The 24,084-nt window shown below is 50.4% G+C and overlaps 1 long non-coding RNA gene across 1 annotated transcript; it reads left to right on the top strand.

The window, feature by feature from the left end:
- The first annotated feature begins 830 nt into the window (after window positions 1–830).
- On the top strand, window positions 831–23,197 carry LOC140610113 (uncharacterized). The gene is made up of 4 exons (XR_012011901.1): window positions 831–4,766; window positions 14,610–14,672; window positions 17,284–17,345; window positions 20,915–23,197. It is a non-coding gene; the product is annotated as an uncharacterized lncRNA (long non-coding RNA).
- Window positions 23,198–24,084: the final 887 nt, after the last annotated feature.

Here is a 24,084-nt window from a genome sequence, read left to right as displayed (position 1 = left end):
CACTCACCATGGAGCCCAACACAGGGCCTGAACTCTGTGGCCCTCAGATCAGGGCCAGAGCTGAGATCAAGAGTTAGATGCCTAACCGATTGAGCCACCCAGGGGTCCCCCTCATTATTATTCTAATCACTCTCACTCACAGACTGACAGCTTTGCTCTTCTCTGGGTCAGAAAAGCTGCCCTTCTAGAGACTCTGGAAAGTTCCCTTTCCCTCCTGGGCCTGCTCACTGCAGATAAAAACCTTTATAGGCTGCCTGCAGTCTCCAGAAAACACAGTAAGCTCCTGATCAGGACAAAGGTGGCCTCCCCCACCTTCCCACCCCGATTTTCTCATCTATCCAGGTGATTTGTAGGCAAAGGCCAGCCCAGTCCCCAGCCTGACTTCCAAACTTACACTGCTTTTGTGAATGAGCTCTTTTTTGGCTGCTTACTCTGGGTCTCCTGGTCACTTATAATCAGTTCAGCTAGTGATTTCCTTTCCGAACACTCATAATCCATAGTGAGCTTGGCAGGGTGGTTTGGGACCCAAAGGCAAGAGTTGAGAATATGAGCCTTTCCAGCTGGGACTAGAACTGGCTGGGCCAGGAGAGCAGCCCCCCTCCCACACTATACCCTGCACCTGCCCCCCAGCCCAGCCCCGGGCCCAGCAATTCAGGCTAGAGGCCCATGCAGACAGCAGGCCTGACCTTCACCATCCAAGCTGTGGGGTGGGGGTGGGGGCAAGGGGAGCATCTGCATCCAGACCTATCCTTTCTTCCTGGGTGGGGGCTAGCGGTAGTGACACATGGCCAGGCCAGGCCCTGAGTACTAACCATTGCTGCTGACACTTTAATCACTGTCTGTGGAACATGCAGGCCCCGCCTCAGCCCGGCCTCTCTGACCCAGAACTCTCCTGGGAGTCCTTTGAGTTCAACCAGGAGAGGCCAGGCCCTGCATGACACATCTCTAGGCCACCTCTTGGACATACCCATTTTGCCCTAAAAGTCTTCCCCTTTTCAGGCCTGAGAGAGAACAGGGTTCTTCCTAGGGTTTTACTTTTTTTTTTTTTTTTTTTTTTTAGAGGGTGGGGATCTATAGAAAAGGCAAAATTATAGAGACAGAAAGGAGACCAGTGATTGTCTGGGGCTGAAGGTGGAATTGACTGAAGATGGGCAAATAGGTGATGGAAGTGTTGGAAATTCATTTGTGTGGGTGGTTGAACTGCTGTGTAAATTCACTAATGATACGGTATACCTACTGTGAGTGAATTATGCAGCATGTACATGACTCTTCACTGAAGCCGTGACAGTGCACATATACACACACTTATATATCATAAACTCTCTTTAGACCACAATTGGTGAGAGATTACTATCTTCCAGGTACTCTATAGAAGGTCCTCAGTTAATGGTTGTGAATTTGAAAAAAAAATGGGGGAGGAGCTGAATTGGAAGCCGCCAAGATGAGAGGGAGCCTGTGCTCACACCCTCCCCTGGCTGGTTCTCTAGGTGTTGCAGACCCTCGGATCATACCAGGCGCCACTGTGAGCTTTGCTTTTGCCACAGAGTACCTCTGCTTTCCTGTCTTTGTGCAGAGAATTTCCTCCCAGCAGCAAGGAGCAAACATGCAGCCAAAAACAATTGGAAAATCCGGGTTGGCCTGGCCTCGTTCTCCCAACCCCCAACCCTGGCCCTTTCCCTTGACCCAGACCAGAGAAGCAACCAAGAGCCTGCCCCAGAGATCACAGATCAAATGGCTCAAGCACCTACTGGGCATTTATACACTTTGCAAGCTTTCCTCTCCCCTGGCAGCCCTGACAGGTGGCCTCAGCCTGTTTTAAGGGGAGATGAGGGATAGACACTTGTTCAAGGTCACATAGGTGATAAGTCCTGAGCCTCCTGCTCTTTCCACTAGCGCCCATTGCTTGGGAAGAAGCCAGGCTCCTTGCTCAGGTGGAAGCAATGTGAATTGGAGTTGTTGGCTTATTTGGGAACCAGCTGCCTTCCTTTTTTTCTGCCTCTCTCGTTCTTGTCAGAATACCAGGACAGCTACTATGCCACCTCCTCCAGGAAGCCTTCCCTCATTCCTCCACCCACTTACCCAGAAAGTTCTGATACCCCCCGCCTCTGGGTCCTGGTAGCAGAGATGCAGAAGTGCGAGGAGTTCCTTTTCTGGAACTGCCAGTAGCCCCATGTGGAGCATGACAGGAGTGAGGCTTTGGGAGTCAGGAAAAAACCTGGCCTCTCCCCCGCCCCCAGGACAGTGGGAAGCTATAGCAAGGTTCTGAGCAGGGGTGGAACAAGTAGATGTGGCTTCAAAGTGGGTGGTTCCAGTTGCTGGGTGGAGGATAGTTGGACCAGAGCAGGGCTGGGTGGACCGCTGAGGGGCCACTGAGGGGGCTGCTGCTGGAACTCCTCCCTCTGGAGTGCTCCAGCAGGAGGGCGTGGGCCCATCCTTCCCTTCACCTTCTCCTTCCCCACTCTCGCTGATCCTGTCTCCTGCCCCACTCCCAGAGCTCCAGGGAGCCTACCTATGTGACAAACTCCCGGAGTATCCTACTGCATGGCCTCTGCTGCTGCTTCTAGAGTTTCTCTGGAGATGATGCTGCAGGGCAGCATGGCTGTGAAGAAGAGCATAGAAGTGGAGGGGCTTGAGCCCCCAGGTTGGGCTGGGAGCAGACCTAAGGCCAGGGGAGTCATGAAACAGCTACTCCCTGCTGACTCAGACCCTGTTGCCCTTCTTATCAGGCCTGAGGAGTGATAAGGGGCTAGTTCCTGGACTACGGGTTCTAGGCTTTTGTTTGGGGCCGCCAGGAAGTGACTGCGGGTTGCTGTGCCTTAATGAGTGGGGCTGACTCATGGGGTGGGGGGCTGGGTGTGCCGGAGGGGAGGCTGCGAACGCCTGGCCCTGCACCGCCAAGCACCAACTGGCCAGGGCAGGGAGGTCCCCGGGGGGAGCGTGTCCAGCCCCCACACCCACCTCCTGACGGCCAGCCAGAGAGGAGGAATCCTCGCCTGCCCCGCTAGCCTAGGACAGGAGGGGTCTCAAGGGGCCCCAGGCAGCTCCTTGTTACTTTTCAAACGGAAAATATTTCCAGAATATTATGATTCCCCCGACATGTTGATTGTCCGCTAAGAGCCAGACACTAAGGGCTTTGCCGGTACCAAACCCTTTAATTTCTCCCAATAACGCCCCTGAAGCGTGGTATCATCAGCATCCACATTTGGCACAGGAGGAGACGGAGGCTCAGCGGGAGGAAGCGCACTGCTCAGATTTACTCAGCCAGGAAGCCTCAGATTCAGGATTTAAGCCCAGTCCAAAATCCCTCCACAGCTCCCGTGAAAAACCGAAAGAAAAAACAAAAAACAAAAGAGGCAGGCGCTTGGGTGGCTCAGTGGGTTAAGCGTCTGCCTTGGGCTCAGGTCATGATCCCAAGGTCCTGGGATCGAGTCCTATGTGGGGTTCCCGGCTCAGCAGAGTCTCCTCTACCTTTGCCCTCCGCCCCCCTGCTTGTGATCACTCTGTCTCTCACTTTCTCTTTCTCAAATCTTAAAGAAAGAAAGAAAGAAAGAAAGAAAGAAAGAAAGAAAGAAAGAAAGAAAGAAAGAAAGAAAGAAAGAAAGAAAAGAAAAGACAAGACCAAAAGAGAGTGATGTGAGGGCAGGGGATCATCATCACCTAGAGCCGTCTCTAGGTGACATCAGGGCCTCAAAGAAGCCCAAAGAGACCACTGCCCCAGGGGATCCTACAGGGATCCCCTGCTCCCTTCCCAGCCAGCCTTCTGTCATCCGTTGCGATGGGATGAGACTCTGGGTCAGGTGTTCCCCACCGGCCAGACAACAGGTGAGTAACCTGCATTCCTAGAGGAGTGGCTGGATGACCCCACCGTGGGGTCACCAGGCTCTCAGAAGGGGAGGAGGCCAGGCTCAGAGCTTGGGGAGGAGATAAAAGAACAGGAAATTCCCAGCCCAGGGGGAGAGACAGGGCCTTATTAGTCAAGACCCAAAGCAATTCCAAAAAAGGGAAGGCTCTGATTCATACATGAAGCATCCATTTGTCATCAGCAGTCAGCACTGGGCTCCCCTCTGCATTATCAGCAGGTCTGTGGAGTCCTCGACCTGTCTGCTGATGCCTGCTTACCCTGGGACCACGTCCTGCCAGCCCTGGGGTGCCCTAGTGGAGAGAGTCTCTGGCAGAAACGTCCCAGAGAACATTCTGATTGGCTCACCTCGAGTCATGTGCCTCCCTGAACAAATCAGCATGACCCGGGGAGAGGGTATGCTGACAGGCCAAGCCTGGCCTTGCTTGCCCATCTTGGCACTGGATGGTGTTGTGGGGCGGTGACAGCAGCAGACCCACACGGAATAGAGGGGAGGAGGAGGGGAAGAGGTGGAGTCAGGCAAAAGCCAGGGGATGCCAGGGGCTAGGTTCCTACCCACCTAGCCTTTGCATCCTCGGGCTCTGGCAGCCATTCCCTTCAGGCTAGGATGCTAGCTGTCCTGGCCATCTCCAGGAAGGGGCCCCTCACTGTCTTACTTTATGCTCAAGGAGTTTCCGCCTCGGCACTATTGACATCGGGGGCCAGATCATTGTGTTGGGACTGTCCTGTGCATCGTAGGGTATTTAGCATCTCTGGGCTCTACCCACAAGAAGCCAGTAGCATCTCCCCAGTCTTTCAACATGACAACAATGTCCCCAGACCTTGCCAGATGTCCCTGGGGGCAAAACCACGCCTGTTTGAGAAGATGATGAACCTGGTTTAGACGATCCCAGAAGCAAATCTTGAGGTGAGGCTCTCAGGAAGTGGAAGCAAGGGAGGGGAAGTAGGATGGGGAGGAGAGGCAGCTGACACACGGTGTGGTAATAAGCGGGTTATCTCTGTGAGCAGCCGGGGCCCCAGCAGTACCACAGGGGGACCCTGGGGATGGCCTGGAACAGGCAGGCTCAGGGACCTGGGAGCTGGATTTTTTTATGCTCCAGCTCCCTTCAGCTCCCTAGAGTGCACTTGGGACGGAGGGATGCTAATTCCAGGGCAGGGCAGCTACGAAGTGGTAAGGGGCGAGGGGATGTGGGGCACACTCGATCACCCCAGAGCTTCCTGCCCCTCCTTCCCTTGCCTTTTCCCTCCAGTCGGTTAGGAGCCTTACCCTCCATGTCTGAGCTGGGTGACCTCAGGCAGATATTTTTACTTCTCTGGGCTTGGGTTTCTCCTGTATAACATGGGGCTAAGGACACCTGACATCTGCTTTCAGGGGTTTGAGGCTTAAAAGAAATCCTGTGGGGAACACACATTAGTTTCACTGTCCCGCTTCTCGTTGGTGACTCAGGGAATCTGGGGGCAGCTGTCCCCTCGGGCACTCGTAGCAGAGCTCACAGGCACCTCCTGTCCAGGGAGGATGACCACACAGGAGAAGGCTGAGTCAGCAGACAAGCTAGACAAGGAGTCAGAAACCCTGGGTGCTGTTAGCTGATGCAAGCAGCCGAGGCAGCTGTCCCAGCCTGAGCACTATCATCTGCACACCCTGACTCTTCATCAGAGCTGGGGGGTGAGGGGGTGGGTGCTGATGGTACAGCCTGAGGATCTTCAGCCAGGCCTTTCCACAGCGGGACTTGGGAAATGTCCTCCGCCTCTTTGTGCTTTTCCCTTCCTGAAAAACAATGGAGACAAGTTTTTTTGCCAGAGCTGGGCAAGAGCATCACAAAACCTGATATTTATTAAGTGCCTACTGTATGCAGATTTGTCACGGAATCACAATAATGTAAGGCAGCCCCTCCTGCTCTTACCCCTGTTCTATAGAGACCTCAGCTGCGGCTCAGAGAAGATACACTGTTGGCTCCTCCCAGGCACCCAAGAGTTGACTCTGGCCCCTGCAGGCATCTCCCACCCTGCCTAGCAGCAGCATGGTGCCCAGCCCCATCAAGCAGCTCCCATTCCTAAGTGCTCACTAGTTGCCATTGTCTCTAAGTCCTCCCAGAAATACTGCAATGTCAGTACTGCTGAGATCCCATTCTAGAAAAGAGGAAACAGGCTCTGCAAGGCAAGCCAATGTCATGCTTGTAAATAACCGATCTAGGACTTGAACCCAGAGCTCCACCAGTCACCAGGCAGCCTGAAGTGACCAGTCTTTCACCCAGGCAAGCCAAGGAGAAGCCAGTGGCCTTGGCATAGAGAAGCCACCCTCTCTGTCAGCATCTGAGACTTGGTGGCTGTCCTTGCCCAGAGAGTACACAGCAGCTGGGCTGGGTTTCTGCCCCTCAGGAGCCTCAAGGCATTGTGTTCCCCTGACTCATAGCCTGCTTGGCTCAGAAGAAGGGCCAAGGCCAAGGTCTGGGCTAAAGTGCCAGCTGGGACAGCCATGAGGGGGCAAAGTAGACTGTGGGCAAGGGCACCATCTCCCTGTGAAATCTGCCTCCTGCTCTGGTAAGAAGGCAGCTGTACTGTTAAGTCCTGGTTGAAGCCCTGGAGGAGGTTTTTGGGTTTAAGCTATCACCTCCATGAAGCCCTCCTGGTACGTCCCACTGGTTGAAGCCCTCCATTCTACTCCTACTAGTACTTAAAATGCCCAGCTTGCCCTGAAATCGTCTGCGACCATTACGTGAATGCTTAAGTTAGTGTGGTGTGTGGCAGTTCTGTACACCTAGAATGACCTGCTACACTTAGAAGGGCCTGGGGTCTTTTCACTGAGATTCTCCTTCCCCCCCCACCCAGGGCTCATTCCACACACAGTAAGTGCTCCATAGATGTTGACAGACCGATGCATTACCCCAGCAGGTGTTACAAATAGAAAATAATAATCTCATTGTTTCTCTTCACTTACGGAGTGGGAGGCAGGGTATGCCAGTGGTTGGCACCCAGGTTCTGGTAGGAAACTGCTGCTGGCCAAGTCTTGGCTCTGCTTCTCGTGGGCTGGGTGACCATGAGGAAGTTACTTGACTCTTCTGTGCCTCGGTCGCCCCACTGGTAAGATGGGAATCATAATAATATCTAGGTGGTAATTATCTAGGTTATAATTAGCGAATGTAAAGCCTGGAAAGAGCTCAGGGCTTATTAGCTTGTTTTCACCTTCAGTACTCAGATGCTCATGACATGCTGTATGTCGCTGACTCCAAAGTGTTTTGGATCATAAGAACACATCATTATTTCCTATGCTGCTAAGAAAAAAAAAATCTGCCAATTACACTGACAGAAAGCTATTCTCACTTAGGATGTTTATCTTTTTCCTCATTGGAAAACTTCCTTTATCTTATGACCTATCATCTCTCTGTACATAAAGAGAAAAGTAGGGTTGAAATAAACGGATCAAGGTATTTTTCAGGCAACGACAGTTTTATCACAACTGTCAACCTTGCTGACAGCAATTGTGAGATTTATTGACCCAATTGCAGGTGGTAAAATGTGGAAAATGTACTTCCTATGATGGACAAAATATGAAATACGGTAATATAAGAGAAAAAAAGGGAGATGTTGAGAGAAAAGGCTATATATTTTCATTCTTTTGTTGGCTCACTCATCCGTTTGACAAATATTTGCTAAGCACATACTGTGCCAGGAACTGCCCCCGGGGAGACATAGGAGCTATAGAGTGGGAAGCCCAGGGAGGGATGGAGGAGTCCAGAATGAGGACCCTTGTTCCCTGACCCCGACACTAAGGTCTCTACTGGTCACTGGTGTCCAGGGCGCTGAGGAGAAAACAGTTGCTTTAGGTGGGCTACCAGGGAGCTCCTCCGGCCTAGCCTGAGGGTCCCTCCATCGTTCACAGGGGCAGGAAGTCTAGCGCCTGCCTGTGTCTTCCTGACCCTTAAGCCCTGCCAGGGCCCAGTTCCCAGCCCCAGGAGGCAGCAGAGTCCATGCAGTATGAAGGAACACCGGGTCCAGCCTCAGACACACCTGCATGCCTCAGTTTTCCTATCTGTGAAACGGGAGTAATAATAGCACGTCATCACTTTGGTTGATGTGAGGAGACAATCCATGTGAAGGGCACATGGAAAATGCCTACTGCGCGTTAGCCCACATTATATTTCTCTTTTAGCTGACCCCGGCCTGGGTTCCCTGCCGGGCGGCTGACCTCCACTCTCCACCACCACCCCACCACCACCACCACCACCCCTCCAGGCTCTTCTGCCTCCCTCCTGCCAATGGGCATCCACTCTCCTCTGGCTGACTTAAGGTGACGTTCAGAGTCTCTTGGGGGCTCTGATTCAGGTCCCAGAGCAGGAGGATGTTTTCAGGCTCTCCCCAGCCCCCAGCACATGACGTGCTGCTTGTGTGGAACTGCCTTGTGGTGAGCATCTGCTAGACGTGGCTCTTGGCCCACCAGGCCCTGAGTGGGCTGGGGCTGCCTTCGGGGTGAAGGAAGGGATGCTGATGACGGATGCAGCCGGCAGCGGGCAGCGGCCAGGGGAGAGGCCAGGTGTGCCGTGGCCAGCTCCGCAGGTAAGTGGGCAGCCCTGCGTCCCACGGGCCCAGGGTCAAGGGCTGGCTCCTCCCCCGATCAGTCCCGGGGCCTTGGCCAGGTCTCCGTTGTTCACCTATAATCACAGTCAAAATGATAGCGGCGTGGCAAGGCCTCGAGGTACCCACCGCGTCCACGGTGGCTCCTCGGCACTCCGGCCAGAACCCCTTTCCCGGGCCCTTCGCGGGGTGGGACGCGTGACTCGCACTGTCCCCAGAAAGTGAGCCTGGCCAGCCTGGCTCCCCGAGGGCGTCCAGGGGACACGGAAGAGGGGCAGCTCCATGGTAGGAGCTGAAGGCCTCTGGGCAGAGCCCTGCCCTGGCCCACGGTGTGCGCCGGACAGAAACTTCTCTTCTGATGAGCCCTGGAGAGCAGGGGCTCCTATCCCTAATAATACAAGTAGTAACAATAATACCTGAGGGAGCGCTTCCCGTGTGCCTGGCCCCATCCTCGGTGACGCGTAAGAAGCAAGTCAGGCGTCAGAGCAAGCCTTTTTCTCTAGATGAGAAACCGAGCACAGAGAGGCAGCCCCCGCCCCGGCTGGCAGTGAGGATCCGAGGGCCTATCTGTAGGGCAGGCCCGCCTCCGGCCGTCAGAGCCACACAAAGCACTGCAGAAACGTTTGCTGCTGTAGTAAGTCATTGCTATGGCTAAGGTGGCCCCGAAGAGACCAGAGGCTTTCAGATCAGCCACATTTGGGTTTGAGCTCTCCCTCCCTCTAGACGTGGGACCTGGGATAAGGGTCCCTACTTGTGTGCGCCTTGTCCCTCTCTTGTGTAAAATGGGGTTTGCCATAGTACCCATCTCACCGGGTAGTGGTGAGGGCTACATGAGCAAATACACATAAAGCGGGAAGGAGCTGACACAAAAGAGCTCAATACAATGGATCGTTATTCTATCGTTATTGCTGTTATTAATGTACTATTATTACCTTTATTAGTACTACCGTTACTGGCTGCTGTTTGAATCAGGTCACCTCCCTGACTCGTGTTCCTCATCTTTTGAACTATGGTACTAGGGGAGTTGAGAAATTAGCAGTAGCATTTGCATGATGCTGGACACATGGTGGCCACTTGGTAAATCCTCCTAGTCCCATGTGGGTGAAGTCGCCCTCTTGCCTGGCTTCCAGCCCAATGCTCAGCTGGTCAGAAAGGAGCTGACCAGAGTTTTGAACAGGGTCTGCCTGCTGGGGCATAAATCTCTTGAATAGGTAAGAAACTAGAATGGCTTAAGGGAGGAAGGAGGAGGTTGAGCTGGCCTCTACCCATGTGCTAAGTTAACCATGCACCCCACATCTAGAAGAATCTGGAAGAGCAATGCCCCATACTTCCAGAGGCTGCCCAGCTCCAATTTTCTGGAACAATCCTGAATTCAAATAGTCTCTCTCATCATCTTCATAAATCTTCCTAATAGCCCCCCAAATCCCAACACCTTGGTATCCAAACCGGTGTCTTCACTACCATTTTTACCCATATGTGACACCCACCACACACCTGAAATCTCATTGTTTGATACTTAGGTTGGAAAATGTGGTAGCCGTCAGAAAGAGCTCTCCTTGGTTTTGGTTTTGGTTTTAACTGAGATAAAATTGACATAACATTATATTAGTTCCGGGCATACAACATAATAATTCAATAGTTGTATATCTCTTTAGTTTTTAATAAGAAGGGAAGCAAAGATGTGAGAAGTGACTGTTACAGGTGAGGGGAGGAGGTGCTTCCAGGGCCAAAAGGGCAAAGGACCAGGCAGGTATTGGAGCCTCACCTAGGATGCGCCTGCTCTGAGTGTTAACTTCAACAGATGCCATCACCCACTTTAGGGTAATAAAGGAATAGCTTTCTTTTTCTTTTTTTTTTTTCTTTAAAGATTTTATTTATTTATGAAAGAGAGAGAGCATGCACAAGCAGGGAGAGCGGCAGATAGAGGAAGAGGGAGAAGCAGACTCCCCACAAAGCAGACAGCCCCATGCAGGGCTCCATCCCAGGACCCTGGGATCATGACCTGAGCCGAAGGCAAACACCTAACTGACTGAGCCACCCAAGCACCCCAGGAATAGCTTTCTGAAACATACAACTCTATTACTCAAAGAAGAAATAATTCTTTATTTTGATAGCAAAGGTGTCCCCAGTCTTCATTTAGGGAAAAACCCCCAAAAACAAAAGTAGGTATATCACAGCTCCGAGCCAGACTGGTGACCTATCTGTAGTAAGTCAGTCCCCGGGGCCTATTCCAGATGTAGCCTCTCTCCTGGCCTCCTCTTTCTCTGATTTTCATAACCTCTCCTGCTTCCTGCTTAATTTTAATTTATTTTATTTTGTTCAATTGCATGCTGGTATATTTTCAGATTGCCCTAAGTTATTTATAGTCTCATTCATTCAGCCAATATTCATTGAGCCATCTTGTATATACCAGGCATTGTTCTAAGCCTAAGGATACGTCGGTGAACAAAGACTCCTGTCTCTGTAGAATTCATAGTCTAATGAAAGCAAACAGAAGAAAAGCAATAAGCATAATAACCTTTATAGTAGAGTAGAAAGTGAAAAATAGCACAAAGTATGACTGTGATTACAAGGAGCTACAGGTATAATTTTAAAATCTTCCAAAAGAGAGAGAATATTGTTCGTTGTATGTGTGATTAATAGAATTGAGATTCCATGTGAAGATGTCTCCACTTTGTAAGAGATGAATTACCGATGTAGGGGTGAAATGACAAAATGTCTGGGATTTGCCTTTTTTTTTTTTTTTTTTAATTCATTCATGAGAGATACACAGAGAGAGAGAGAGGCAGAGACACAGGCAGAGGGAGAAGCAGGCTCCATGCAGGGAGCCCGATGTGGGACTCCATCCTAGGACCCCGGGATCAGGACCTGAGCTGAAGGCAGACACTCAACCATTGAGCCACCCAGGCATCCTTTGGGTTTGCTTTAAAATACTTTTATAAAGGAGTGCCTGGGCAGCCCGGGTGGCTCAGCGGCTTAGCGCCGCCTTTAGCCCAGGGTGTGATCCTTGGGACCCAGGATCGAGTTCCACATCGGGCTGCATGGATCCTGCTTCTCCCTCTGCCTGTGTCTCTGCCTCTCTCTCTCTGTGTGTCTCTCGTGAATAAATAAAATCTTTAAATAAATTTTAAAAAAGTTAATATAAACTAAAAAAAAAATACTTTTAGAAAGAAAACAAGGGTAGATGAAGCAAGTATAGCAAAAACCTTGAAGTTCAGGGGGCCTGGATGGCTCGGTTGATTAAGTGACTGATTCTTGATCTCAGCTCAGGTCTTTCTTTCTTTTTTTTTTTTTTAAAGATTTATTTTATTTATTTATGATAGAGAGAGAGAGGCAGAGACACAGGAGGAGGGAGAAGCAGGCTCCATGCCAGGAGCCCCATGTGGGACTCGATCCCCGGACTCCAGGATTGCGCCCTGGGCCAAAGGCAGGCACCAAACTGCTGAGCCATCCAGGGATCCCCTCAGCTCAGGTCTTGATCTCAAGGCCCTGAGTTCAAGCTCCACATTGGGCTCCAAGGTGACCATGGAGCCTACTTAAAAAAACTAAAACAAAACAGAACCCTTGATGGTTGGAGCTCAGGGAGACATATATGGAACTTTGTGGGAACATTTTTTCTACTATTGTGTGTTTCTGAAAATTTTCATAATGAATTTTTTTTCTTTTTTGTCTTTAAAAATTGTAGTAAAGGATACATAATACCATTTTAATCCTTCCTGAGCATAGGTCAGTAGAATTGAGTCCATTCACAGTGTTGCGTGACCATTACCACCATCTATCTCCAGAACGGTTTTTGTCTTTTTAAATCAAACAACCAATCAAAGGAAGTTGTTTATAGAACCTGGTATCCAGCTGAGATGTCCTGGGGTGGGGACAAGAGGGAGCAGAATAACCATGCCAAATCTGTAAAAAAAAAAAAAAAAAAAAAAAAACCGAAACACCCAAATCAGGGAGAGAAGGGGCCCCAAATGTGGATGGGATGCCCCCAGCATCATGCTCCAGCCCCTGGTCTCTATGTAGACTCAGGCCATTTAGGTGCCAGGCCTGGAGGGGAGGATCCTGTGATGTCACCGTATCTAGCCCCCAGATTCCAAGTGGGTCAACACCTAGCCAGGAGGAGGGCTGACTCACCCTCTGCTATTCACTAGAAGGTTAAGCAACTCCCTTCTAATCCTGCCTTCCAGGAAAACCAGCCTTTCTGGAAACCCAGTGAGGCTAGAACTTGCCTCTTCTAGCCTGAGGGTTGGGGGCTAGATAGGGGATTGGTAGGGGACCAGCTCACCCTGACTTCATCACATTCTTGGATTCAGGGAGAAGGTCTCTCTTCCAGCCTGCCACAGTCTGCTGCTATGATTTATGGACTGACTTCCAGACCGAAGGAGAGCTCAGTGGGCTCCCAGGACCGGCTGTTGGAAGGGACCTGTCTCCTTCCATCAGGGGAGGAGGGCCGCACAAACCTGCATTCAAGTCCCCACTCCGCTGTGTCCTATGTGTGACCCTGAGCAACTTACATAAAAGCCATCTGAGCTCAGTTCCCGTCTCTGAGTTGAGATGGAGGTAACAATGAGAGCCTAACTCAGGGTCATTTTGAGGGTTAAATGAAATGCTTTAATCTTTTGCACAGTTCCAGGGGCATGGCTTTTGCTCAGTAAATATTAGCTACCTGGAAAGCTAAAACATTTCAAGACAAAGGGCTTTTTCCTTAGGCAGTGGGGGCACCCAGCACTGGGTCAGAAGAGGCTGGTAGTGGTCCAGCCCAGGCTCTGGGGACACGGGGAGAGTGTGGTGGTGGCTGAGGGCTGGCGTAGCTGGTGGGCGCCGGTACAAGAGTCGCAGCCAGACGCCTGCATTCAAATTCCAGCTCCTCTTTAATGTGAGCAAATCACTTAATAACCTGCTGAAGATCAGGTTTCCTCTCTATATACTGGGGAAAATAATAATCCGAGCCTCACAGGGTTCTCATAAAGACTCAATGAGTCCCACGTGGAGCGCTTAGAACACTGCCTGGAACCTGGTAAGTCCGTGTCGGCTGTTAGGTGCCACTGTGCTATTTGTCTGTCTAGCGTGGTCCTCACCCTCCCGTCAGTCACAACAGTGACATGAGCAGCCAGGTGATTGGGCTCTCACCTATACATTCTCTCAACAAACCCGGGACACCAGCCACCCCTGAGAGGAGGGGGAGCTGAGGCTCAAGGACTCTGGGGGAGGTGCCCAAGATCACATCAGTGGGGCCAGGATTGGAACTCAGGTCTCCCTGACTCCAGAGCCCACACCCTTAGCCACTTACTCTGTTGCACTAACAGGGCATCACTGAACTCTCACGGGGCCTGGGGACAGGCAGGCACCCCGTATGTAAACCCTTGTAAACAGACCTTGAGGGACGCCTCAGGGTGGCTCAGTGGTTGAGCATCTGCCTTTGGCTCAGGGCATGATCCTGGAGTCCTGGGATCGAGGCCTGCATCGGGCTCCCCACAGGGAGCCTGCTTCTCCCTCTGCCTGTGTCTCTGTGTCTCTCTCTGAGTGTCTCTCATGAATAAGTAAATAAAATCTTAAAAAAAAAAGAAACAACCCACAACAGACCTTGGGTGCCTGGCAGACACCCACTGTGCCATCGTCCAGCGCGCCGAGCGGTCACAGGGAGAGACGCCGGAGCGTGAGCAGCTGGGAGAGCCCGCAGAGGAGGAGGTCGGGCGGCCTCGGTGCTTTGTGGGGGGTGCGCTCCCAGGTGGGGGCAGGTGCAGGGCAGGCCCGGTGGGCCGCGGCTGCGGGCGGTGCGGGACGGTCAGGGGCAGGTAAGGGGGCTGGCCAGCCTCCAAGGGTTCAGGCACAAAGCAAAAGGCTGAGGCTCAGGCCACGATCCAAGCCTCCTCCTTCTCCTGTTAGCCAGATTTCCTTCCTCGGGGATCCGCAGGACTGGGGTTCTTAACCAGAATCTACTGTCCCTGACTCTCAAAATCCCAGCCATTTGCCCAAAGAAATCACAGATCCCTCTGCTCAGACTCAGCCTTGAACAGGAATCAAGGAAAGTAAGTGGGGGCCCTTTCAGCTCCCTTTATTGGTTTGTTCTTCCCTGAGGGTAAACACCTCCAAAACGGCAGCTGGCGTCCAGGGCACACCCAGTACCCCCGGCTGGTGTGGAGCGGGACGCGATCCTGACACAGACCCACTCTCCCTCCAGAAACAAATCCATCCCAGCACCAGAAACGGAATATCTGCTGGAGGTTTCTTAGGACTTTAAAAGGTAAGCTTCCCAGTATGGGAAGAATTTCTGAGAATCCTACCTCCCCTCCCAGCATTTTCCCTAGGAATTCCTGCTCCCTGACCTGGAGGCCATAGCCTCCTCTACCCGTCTGCCACTCCTTCCCTCCTTGCCCTCAAAATCCCAGGTGCCTTTTTTTTTTTTTTTTAATATATTTTTTTTAAATTTTTATTTATTTATGATAGTCACAGAGAGAGAGAGAGAGGCAGAGACACAGGCCGAGGGAGAAGCAGGCTCCATGCACCGGGAGCCCGATGTGGGATTCGATCCCGGGTCTCCAGGATCGCACCCTGGGCCAAAGGCAGGCGCCAAACCGCTGCGCCACCCAGGGATCCCCCCAGGTGCCTTGTAGCCCTCACACACACCTGTACACATTGAATGAGTGCAATCAGCAGGACCGGCTACATAATTGCAGCACTTGGTATAAAGTGAAAATGCAGGGCTCCTGATCCAGAAATTATGAAGAATTTCAAGATGGTGACAGCAGAGCATCAAGTCCTGGGCCCTTCTGAGCACAGAACCGTAACACCTGCATGGGTTACATGCCTGGGAAGCTGACCCTGGCCCTTCGTGCATAGCTAACATGGACTAAATAGATGTCAAGTTGTCATGAAATCTGAGATCCCATCCCCATCCCAAAAGCATATCTTGAGGATGCCAGCTCTGGATTACACCCACCCCTACCCTCAACCCCTCACTATCCATCTCCTACCCTTAGGATCACGACAGAAAAGTTTGAAGTCTTTTTTTTTTTTTTTAAGATTTTATTTATTTATTCATGAGAAACACAGAGAGAGAGGCAGAGACACAGGCTCCATACAGGGAACCCGATGCGGGACTTGATCCTGGGTCTCCAGGATCACGCCCTGGGCTGAAGGCAGCTCTAGACCACTGAGCCACCCGGGCTGCCCCAAGTTTGAGGTCTTGTATTTGAACCTCTCATATCATTTGCAAAGTGCTTTCACATGTTCTTTGAGAGAGAGACGTTATCCCATCTCATAGCAAGGCAAACTGAGATTCAGAAACTCCGCACCTGAGCTGGCACCTTGCTGGCCATTACCGTACGTGGCACCAAAACTCTAGCATCTAGACTCCCTCCGTCTGGAGCCATTTCCACCAAAGAAAGAGCCTGGACACCATCTAATGCATAAATGATTCAAACCTCAACATCAAAGGAACTTATTTTATTTCTACTATTGTGGCAGGAATTTTTCCCGTTAGAACAGACTCACCTAACCCCAGACAAACACCAGGCCTGAATCAGATTGTCATGTCTCCATTCTTCCCTGACTCAGCCCACCCAGTGCTCCTGAGACTACAGACAGAGAAGAAAAGAGGGGACCCGAACTTTTATTCCAAAGAGTTTATGGCAGGTCCACTTGTTTTGTTTTATTCCTCATGAAAACTTGAGAAATCCTTTTTTTTTTTAAAGTAAATTATATATTTTGGGATCATTTTTGATTTACAGAAAAGTGGTAAAGATAATATAGAGAGTTCTCTGACCCATTATTTCCCTCATTCTTAGCATCTTACCATGTTACTATATGATTAGCAGTAGTCCTCACATTATGAATGTCTTATACTACCACAGTGTATTTGTCATAACCAAGAACCTGACATTGGCACGTTTTCTATTAACTAAAATCCGGACTTGATTTGGATGTCCCTGGTTTTTCTATTTACGTTCTCTTTCAGTTCCAAGACTGTCCAGGGAAACACATGGCATTTAGTTGTCATGTCTCCAATCTAATCTGTGACAGTTTCTCCTTGCTTTTTATACCTGGATAATCCTGAGCAGGACTGGCAGGTATTCTGTAGAATATCCCCCAATCCAGGTTCATCTGGTGGTTTTCTCATTAGACCAGGGATATAGGCTTTTAGAACACCACTGAGGTGAAGAGCCTTCTTATCACATCCTGTCAAGGGGCTATGAAGGGAACATGACACCACTGCTGAGCTTACCTTGAACTTGTGGGCAAGGTGGTATCCATTGGGCTTCTCTACTGTGAAGTTACTATTTTTCACCATCCCAACTCTACTCTTAGGAAGTGAGCCAATAAGCCTATGCCACCCTGGAGTGGGAGAGGGCAGGAACTAGGAAACTTAGATTTTTTTTTTTAAGTAAATTTAATTATCTTAAAAAAAAATTCATGCTTCTGGTTTAAAATGCCAAAGTAGATACCAAAGGATACAGGCAGGTTAAAAAGTCTCTTCCCCGTCTCTCTCCCCAAAAGTAACAATGTCACCATTTTTTTGTGAATCATTCCAGAGGTATTTTATGCCCAGAAGTAAATGTAAATGTATGTGTGTGTATATATATACAGTTTGCTCCACCTATTCTACACAAAGTTTGCACACCAGCCACACTGTTCTGCACCCAACCGCAGCGTTACTTGGACTAGTGAGACCCTATAAACCACCCAGTTGTCTGACCATGACGGATGGTTAGGTAAATTGCATTACTGTATAGCAAGGGCTTGGCCACAGCCGCCAGCAGTTATACAAATAAACAGTATCTGGTATCATGGAAAAGTAATATGTCAATCAAGTACAGAGTACATATGATTTCTATTGGGTGGATGCTATCTTTCAGGGGGATAAAGTTCAGAAGAGGTCACAGGAAGCTAGAAACCCCTGAGATAAAGTAGAAGACTTGTGAGTATAATGTTCTTCTATTAATAAATAAATTTTAAAAAATGATGGGACTGTGAGCTTTGGGGGAACACAGTCTCAAGGCTCCTGAAGCCAGCCTTTAGGTGGGTGGCAAGACCCATCATGCCTTTTCTGGTCAGGGAGGGAAGGGCTGTTTGACTTTCTAGAATCTGTCTCCTGGACTAAGGATGTTTGCAGTTAATTGCATCGTGGAAGTAAGAGTAGAGCAAACACCCTGCCCAGGGCAGGGACAGGATGTAGATTCTTCAGGCCTGAATTGCCAGGCTGGAGGCCACACACTTGTGGATGCCCCACACCCACCACTACTCACAGCCCACAGGACAAAGTGCTGCCTTTCAGTCTGGCACCTGCTCATGCATTCATCTGTCCATTTATCCATTCATCCATTTATTTATCTGTCTACCCACCCACCCATCCCATCTACCCATCCACTCATTTGTTCCCTTTATTCACTCAACATTTACTGTGTAGCTGACCATGTGCCAGACAGGGGGATGCAGCTGTGGCTGAAATGGACATATGCCCCTCCTCGTTCTGACATGGAACTGAACCACTGTGGGCAAGTGCATCTAAACCTTGGGGTATTTCAAGAACTCAGAAGAGAGGACTAAGCCAGCCTGGAGCGCAGGGCAGTGTCATCAAGGTGGTTGATAACCAACCTCAGTGGGTGTTAGCCAGGCTTGGGGAATGACAGGAAAAAAGGGACACTCCAGGTGAAGAGGATTATAAAGGCCACAGACCAGTCGTAGTCCCAGTTATCAAGCCGGTGTCCCAGCCTGGGCCCTGTGCCAGGTGCTGGGAGAGGTCAGGAGCTCATTTCCTCCCTCAAGCCCTTTGTGAGGGAGATATTATGAACTCCATTTTTTTCCCAAACCTTTACTGGGATATTGACATACAACGTATATAAGTTTAAGGTGTATAATGTGATACATGTATATACTGGGAAGTCATTATCACAGCAAGGTTACTTATACCTGTGTCCCCTCACATCAGTACCATTTTTCATTTTTTGTGGTGATAACATTGAAGATCTACTCTTTTTTTATTTTAAGATTTTATTTATTTATTCATGAGAGACACAGAGAGAAAGAGAGGCAGAGACACAGGCAGAGGGAGAAGAAGGCTCCATGCAGGGAACCTGATGTGGGACTCAATCCTGGGTCTCCAGGGTCACACCCTGGGCTGAAGGCAGTGCTAAACCGCTGAGCCACCCGGGCTGCCCTGAAGATCTACTCCTTTAACAACTTTCAAATATATAACATAGCATTATTAACGATAGTCACCATGCTGTACACCAGATCCCCAGAACATATATTCATCTTATAGTTGGAAGTGTATGTCCTTTGACCAATTTCTCCCTATTTCCTCCACTTCCCAGTCCTGCAACCACCAGTCTACTTTCTAATTGTATGAGGTCAGCTTTGTTAGATTGCACCTACCAGTAAGAACATACTGTGTTTGTGTTTCTCTGACTTATTTCACGTAGCGTAATGCCTTCACGGTCCATCCACATGATTGCAAATGGCAGGGTTTCTTTCTATTTTATGGCTGAATAATAGTCTAATACATATTTTCTTTATCTCGTCATCAGTCGATGGGTATAGGTTGTTTCTAGGTCTCGGCTGTTGTGAATAATGCTGCAGTGCATATGAGGGTGCAGCTACCTCTTAATGATAGTGATTATAATTTACTTTTGATAAATACTCAGCAATGGGAAAGCTGGATTGTAGGGTAGTTCTATTTTTATAGTTTTTTGAGGCACCTCCATACTGTTTTCCACAGTGGCTGCACCAATTCATATTCCTCCCAAGAGTGTGCAAGGCTCCCTTTCTCCACATCCCCGCCAGCACTTGTTATTTCTTGTCTTTTTGATACTAGCTGTTCATTCTACCATCTGTGAGATGATACTTCATTGTGATTCTGAATTGCATTTCCCTGAGGATTAATGATGTTGAGCACATTTTCATGTACCTGCTGGTCATTTATATGTCTTCTTTGGAAAAACGCATTATCTCCTTTTTAAGAATGAGGATGCTGAGCTGAGAGGCTGGGTGCTAGCCCAGGGTCACCCAACATGCAAACAGCAGGGGCAGGATTGGGCCAGGAGCATCTGGTTGCAGAGTTTGTATTTCTTTTCTTTTTCTTTTTTTAAGTTTTATTTATTTATTTATTCATGAGAGACACAGAGAGAGAGAGAGAGGCAGAGACACAGGCAGAGGGAGAAGCAGGCTCCATGCAGGGAGCCCGATGCGGGACTTGATCCTGGGACTCCAGGATCACACCCTGGGCCGAAGGTGGCACTAAACTGCTGAGCCACCCGGGTTGCCCTGTATTTTTTTTTTAAAGATTTATTTATTTATTCCAGAGAGAGAGAGAGAGAGAGAGGGAGGGAGGGCGGGAAGGGGAGAGAGAGTGTGTAAGCACACAAGTGGGGGGAGGGGCAGAAGAAGACGGAGGGAGAGCCTCTCAAGAAGACTTCCCAGTGAGCACAGAGCCTGATATGAGGCCCCATCCCATGATCCATCATGACCTAAGCTGAAACAAAGAGTCAGATGCTCAACCAACAGAGCCACCCAGGAGCTCCCAGAGCCTGTACTTTTATTTTTTATTTTTTTAAAGACTTTATTTTTTTATTCATGAGAGACACAGAGAAAGAGGCAGAGACACAGGCAGAAGGAGAAGCAGGCTCCCTGTGGGGAGCCCAACATGGGACTCGATCCTGGACCCCGGGATCACGCTCTGAGTCAAAGGCAGATGCTCAACTGCTGAGCCACCCAGGGATCCCCCAGAAATACTTTTGAAATCAGTATTTTAAAGATATTTGTATACTGTGCTGGGAAAAATAACAAACAAGGTAGAGTTCTTGGCTCAAGAAGCTTCTACGGAAAGGTCTGAAAAGTTAGCAGAAAGTTATAATTCATTATAGCAAAGTGATTTGTTCTGGTAGGAGAAGTTGACAGTTTCCTATATGCCTGGCACTGTGCTGAGCGTTGGACGTGAGTTAACTTGTCTAGGCATCACAATTCTATCAGGTGGGTACTATTACAATCAACCATTCACTGGGAGGGATGTCTGACTGGCTCAGTTGTTAGAGCATGCCACTCTTGACCTTGAGGTCAGGCGTAGAGTTTACTTAAAAAGAGAGAGAGAGAGAAATACATCAACTGTTCACTGAGAGAAAGGTCATAAAGGCTCAGAGAGGCCAGGTAACTTGCCCGAGGTCACATAGCTGGTGGATGGCAGAGCTGGAATGAGAACCCAGGCCTTCCACCCCTTTGACCACAGACTCTAACTAACAGGGGACTAACAAAGGGCAGCCCGGGTGGCTCAGCGGTTTAGCACTGCCTTCAGCCCACAGTGTGATCCTGGAGTCCCGGGATCAAGTCCTGCATCGGGCTCCCTGCATGGGGCCTGCTTCTCCCTCTGCCCGTGTCTCTGCCTCTTTCTCTGTGTCTCTCATGAATAAATAAATAAAACCTTAAAAAAACAAAAACCAAAAAACGAAACGGGGACTAGGAGGTAACACTGAGTTTTCTTCCTCTACCTCTCAGAGACCCATCCTATCTGCTGGGCTCCTGCAGGGCTGAAAGCAGAGAGAGGACTGGGAAGACGTCCTGATTGATGTCCACACCAACCCTGTTCCTGCGGGCCCAGCTTCTGCCATGAGGTGGCTGCTGGTTCCCTGTAATGGGAAACGATCTTCCTCCCTCACGGGTGAGGGGAGGTGCACTCAGGGCACCATGTGACAGCTGCTACAGAGTGGCTGGCCTTTCCCTGTCTCTTGAGACTTCTCCCCACTTTCTTTTGTATGTCTTCCTCCGTAACCAGAGACAGGACTGCTGTTCTGGCCTCGAGGTGCCCACCAGGGATTCACCCACAGACACCGTCTTCCCCTCGGCTTCTCGGCCCCGGGCCGCCCAGGCAGCCTGTCTGCACGTGCAGTCAGACCTCCCCAGGACTGTGGAGATCTGTGAACGCCGATGCTTCAGCCTGTCCCGAGCGGCACCTGCACTGGGGAGAAAGTAAATGATGGTGAGCAAGAGCCTCTCCTAACTGCTTTGAGGGGCCCAAAGGCTCAGGCCTCCGGGCTGGCCTGCCCACTTCCGAGGAAGGAGGAGCCACACTCTTCTGGGGGTGCCACTTTGTGGACAGTCGTAAGAATCAAGGCTCTTTGGTGGAGATGACCTTGCGTGATGTCTGTAGCACACACTGGGGCTCACCCATGTCCCTTCGGCCTGGCCAGTCCTGTTGCCCAATAGCTCTCTGGTCACCCAGTCACTGGGTGAGTGCTTATCACGAATGAAGTCATGACTAAGTTTAGTCACACCGACTACTTCTGTCTGCACACAGTACACGGGAAGGCCACAGATGAGCAGCCCTCCCTCCCCCAGGGGTCGGGGGCAGCCCCCTCATTAACATATCCTCCATGGGCTTCCTTCCTTGCCTGTCTCATCTCCTCCCACCCTCTGCCAGGGCTTTCCAGGATCATTTCCCAAAAGAACGTCTTGCATTTGTATTCTGGACTCAGTCTGCTTCTGAGGAAACCCAACTAAGACATTTGTTAACTGTCAACACTTACTGAGCACTTTCTCTGTGCCACGCACCTTGCTCATACCTCACACGTCTTGACTTATCCAATCCCCCCACAGCCGGGGCTGTGAGGAAGGGACTGTTATCTCCATTTTAAAGACACAGAAACTGACTCAGATCTGAGGCTTGATGCCAAATGACTCCTCCCGTGACCCATCCTCTGGCAGCACGAAGTGCTTCCAGTTCCTCAAACTGCTTATCTCCTGCCCGGTGCCAGAGCAGGCCCCCAGGTCTCCAGCCCTCACACCTCATCCCTGCGGTAGGCAGAACAGTAGACCCTCTCCATGTCCCTACCAGAACCCAGTTCTGTTACTTTCTATGGCCAAAGAGGCTTTGCAGATGTGATGAAGTTAAGGATCCTGAGATGGAGAGAATATCCTAGCTTATCTAAATGCACCTGATGAAATCACAATGGTCCTCATGAGGGGGTGTCCTCCTGTCTCTTGCGATAGAAGATGCTGTGATGATGGAACAGAGGGACAGGAAGAGATTTGAAGATGCAACACTGATGGCTTTGGAGTTGGAAGACAGGGCCATGAGCCAAGGGATTAGGCAGCCTCTGGAAGCTGGGAGAGGCTAGGAAACAGAGTCTCCCTGGGAGCCTCCGAAGGAGCCAGGTCTGCCAACACCTTAGCCCATCAAAACCACTTTCGGGTATCTGGCCTCCAGAACTGACGGAGAACATGTTTGTGTGGTTTTAAGTCACTACTTTTAGAGTGCTTTGTGAGAACAGCCACGGGACACACTAAACCAACTGCTTGAGCCAGCGTGTCCCCCACAGCCTGCCCAGCTGTGGCGCATTCCTGGCAAAAGCAGTGACCAAGCCAGCTCGTGGGGCTGTCACCTGGAAGGGTATAGCATCAAGCACAGGCAAGGGGATCCCTGGGTGGCTCAGTGGTTTAGTGCTGCCTTCAGCCCAGGGCATGATCCTGGAGACCCGGGATCAAGTCCTGCATCAGGTTCCCTGCATGGAGCCTGCTTCTCCCTCTGCCTGTGTCTCTGCCTCTCTCTCTCTCTCTCTCTCTGTGTGTGTGTCTCTCTCTGTGTCTCTCTCTCTCTGTGTCTCTCATGAATAAATAAATAAAATCTTAAAAAAAAAAAAAGTGCAGGCAAGTATGACCTGTTACAGGGGATACCCAGAGCTGAGGGATGTTGGAGGGCCCTGCTCAGTCTGAGGGGTCAGGACAACGCCCCAAGAAAGACCTGCTTCAGCAGAGGCAGGAGGGTGAGTGGGAGTTCAACAGGAGGGAAGGGGAAGGACGAGGCCAGACAGAGGCAGCAGTGTATGCAAAGGCCAGGAGAGGGAGAAAGTTCAGCCATTTGAGGAACTAAAGTGGTTCAGTCTGGGGACACCAGGGTGGCTCATTGAGTAAATGTCTCCCTCCCAGGGTCCTGGGATCAAGCCCCATGTCAGGCTCCCTGTTCAGTGGGGAGTCTGCTCCTGCCTCTGCCCCTCCCCCGACCCTTACGTGCTCTCTCTCTCTCTTTCTCTCAAATAAATAAGATCTTTAACAAAAAAATAAAATGACTAAGTCTGGACAGGTGCCAAGAGTGGAGGGAGAAGCGGTGGAAGCGTGTGGTGCAATGGTTGGAAGGATGAGCTCTACCAGTGTGAGCATGTGAGGCCCAACTTTGCTATTTCCCAGCTCTGCGATTAGGGCAAGCAACTTGGCTTCTCTGTGCTCCAGTTTACTCACCGGCCTGTTGGGGAGAACACATAGTATTGACCTCACAGGGCTCTGTGAGGTTTGAATACACGTACGCCATTTGGAACAGAGTAAGGGCTCAGTAAATCTTCTGTTTATGCCTCCTCATATCGGCGGCTTATGCGGGCGAGCATGCAGCGCTCAGGCTGGCCAGTGTGACGCCCACATTCCTCTGCCTGTGGGATGGGGACGGAGTTGCCAGAGCCAGCTAGCATTAGCCCTGGACTTTTGCTAGAAGTTCTGGGAGGGCAGCTCAGCCCGGAGTGGCTGGGGGGCATGTTTATCACCCTGTGAGGCAGGCCTGCCCTAGAAGGAAGCCCACAGAGGGAAAGATAGAGCCCTGGATGGATGAGACCAATCTCGGTGGTCTTACCTGGGGCCCCCAGTCCAGACATGCCTGAACCACCCTCTTGGACTGTCTAGTT

This window comes from Canis lupus, chromosome 19, assembly GCF_048164855.1.
Source record: "Canis lupus baileyi chromosome 19, mCanLup2.hap1, whole genome shotgun sequence".
Classification (NCBI taxonomy): domain Eukaryota; kingdom Metazoa; phylum Chordata; class Mammalia; order Carnivora; family Canidae; genus Canis; species Canis lupus.
This window is presented reverse-complemented; position numbering and strand designations above follow the sequence as displayed.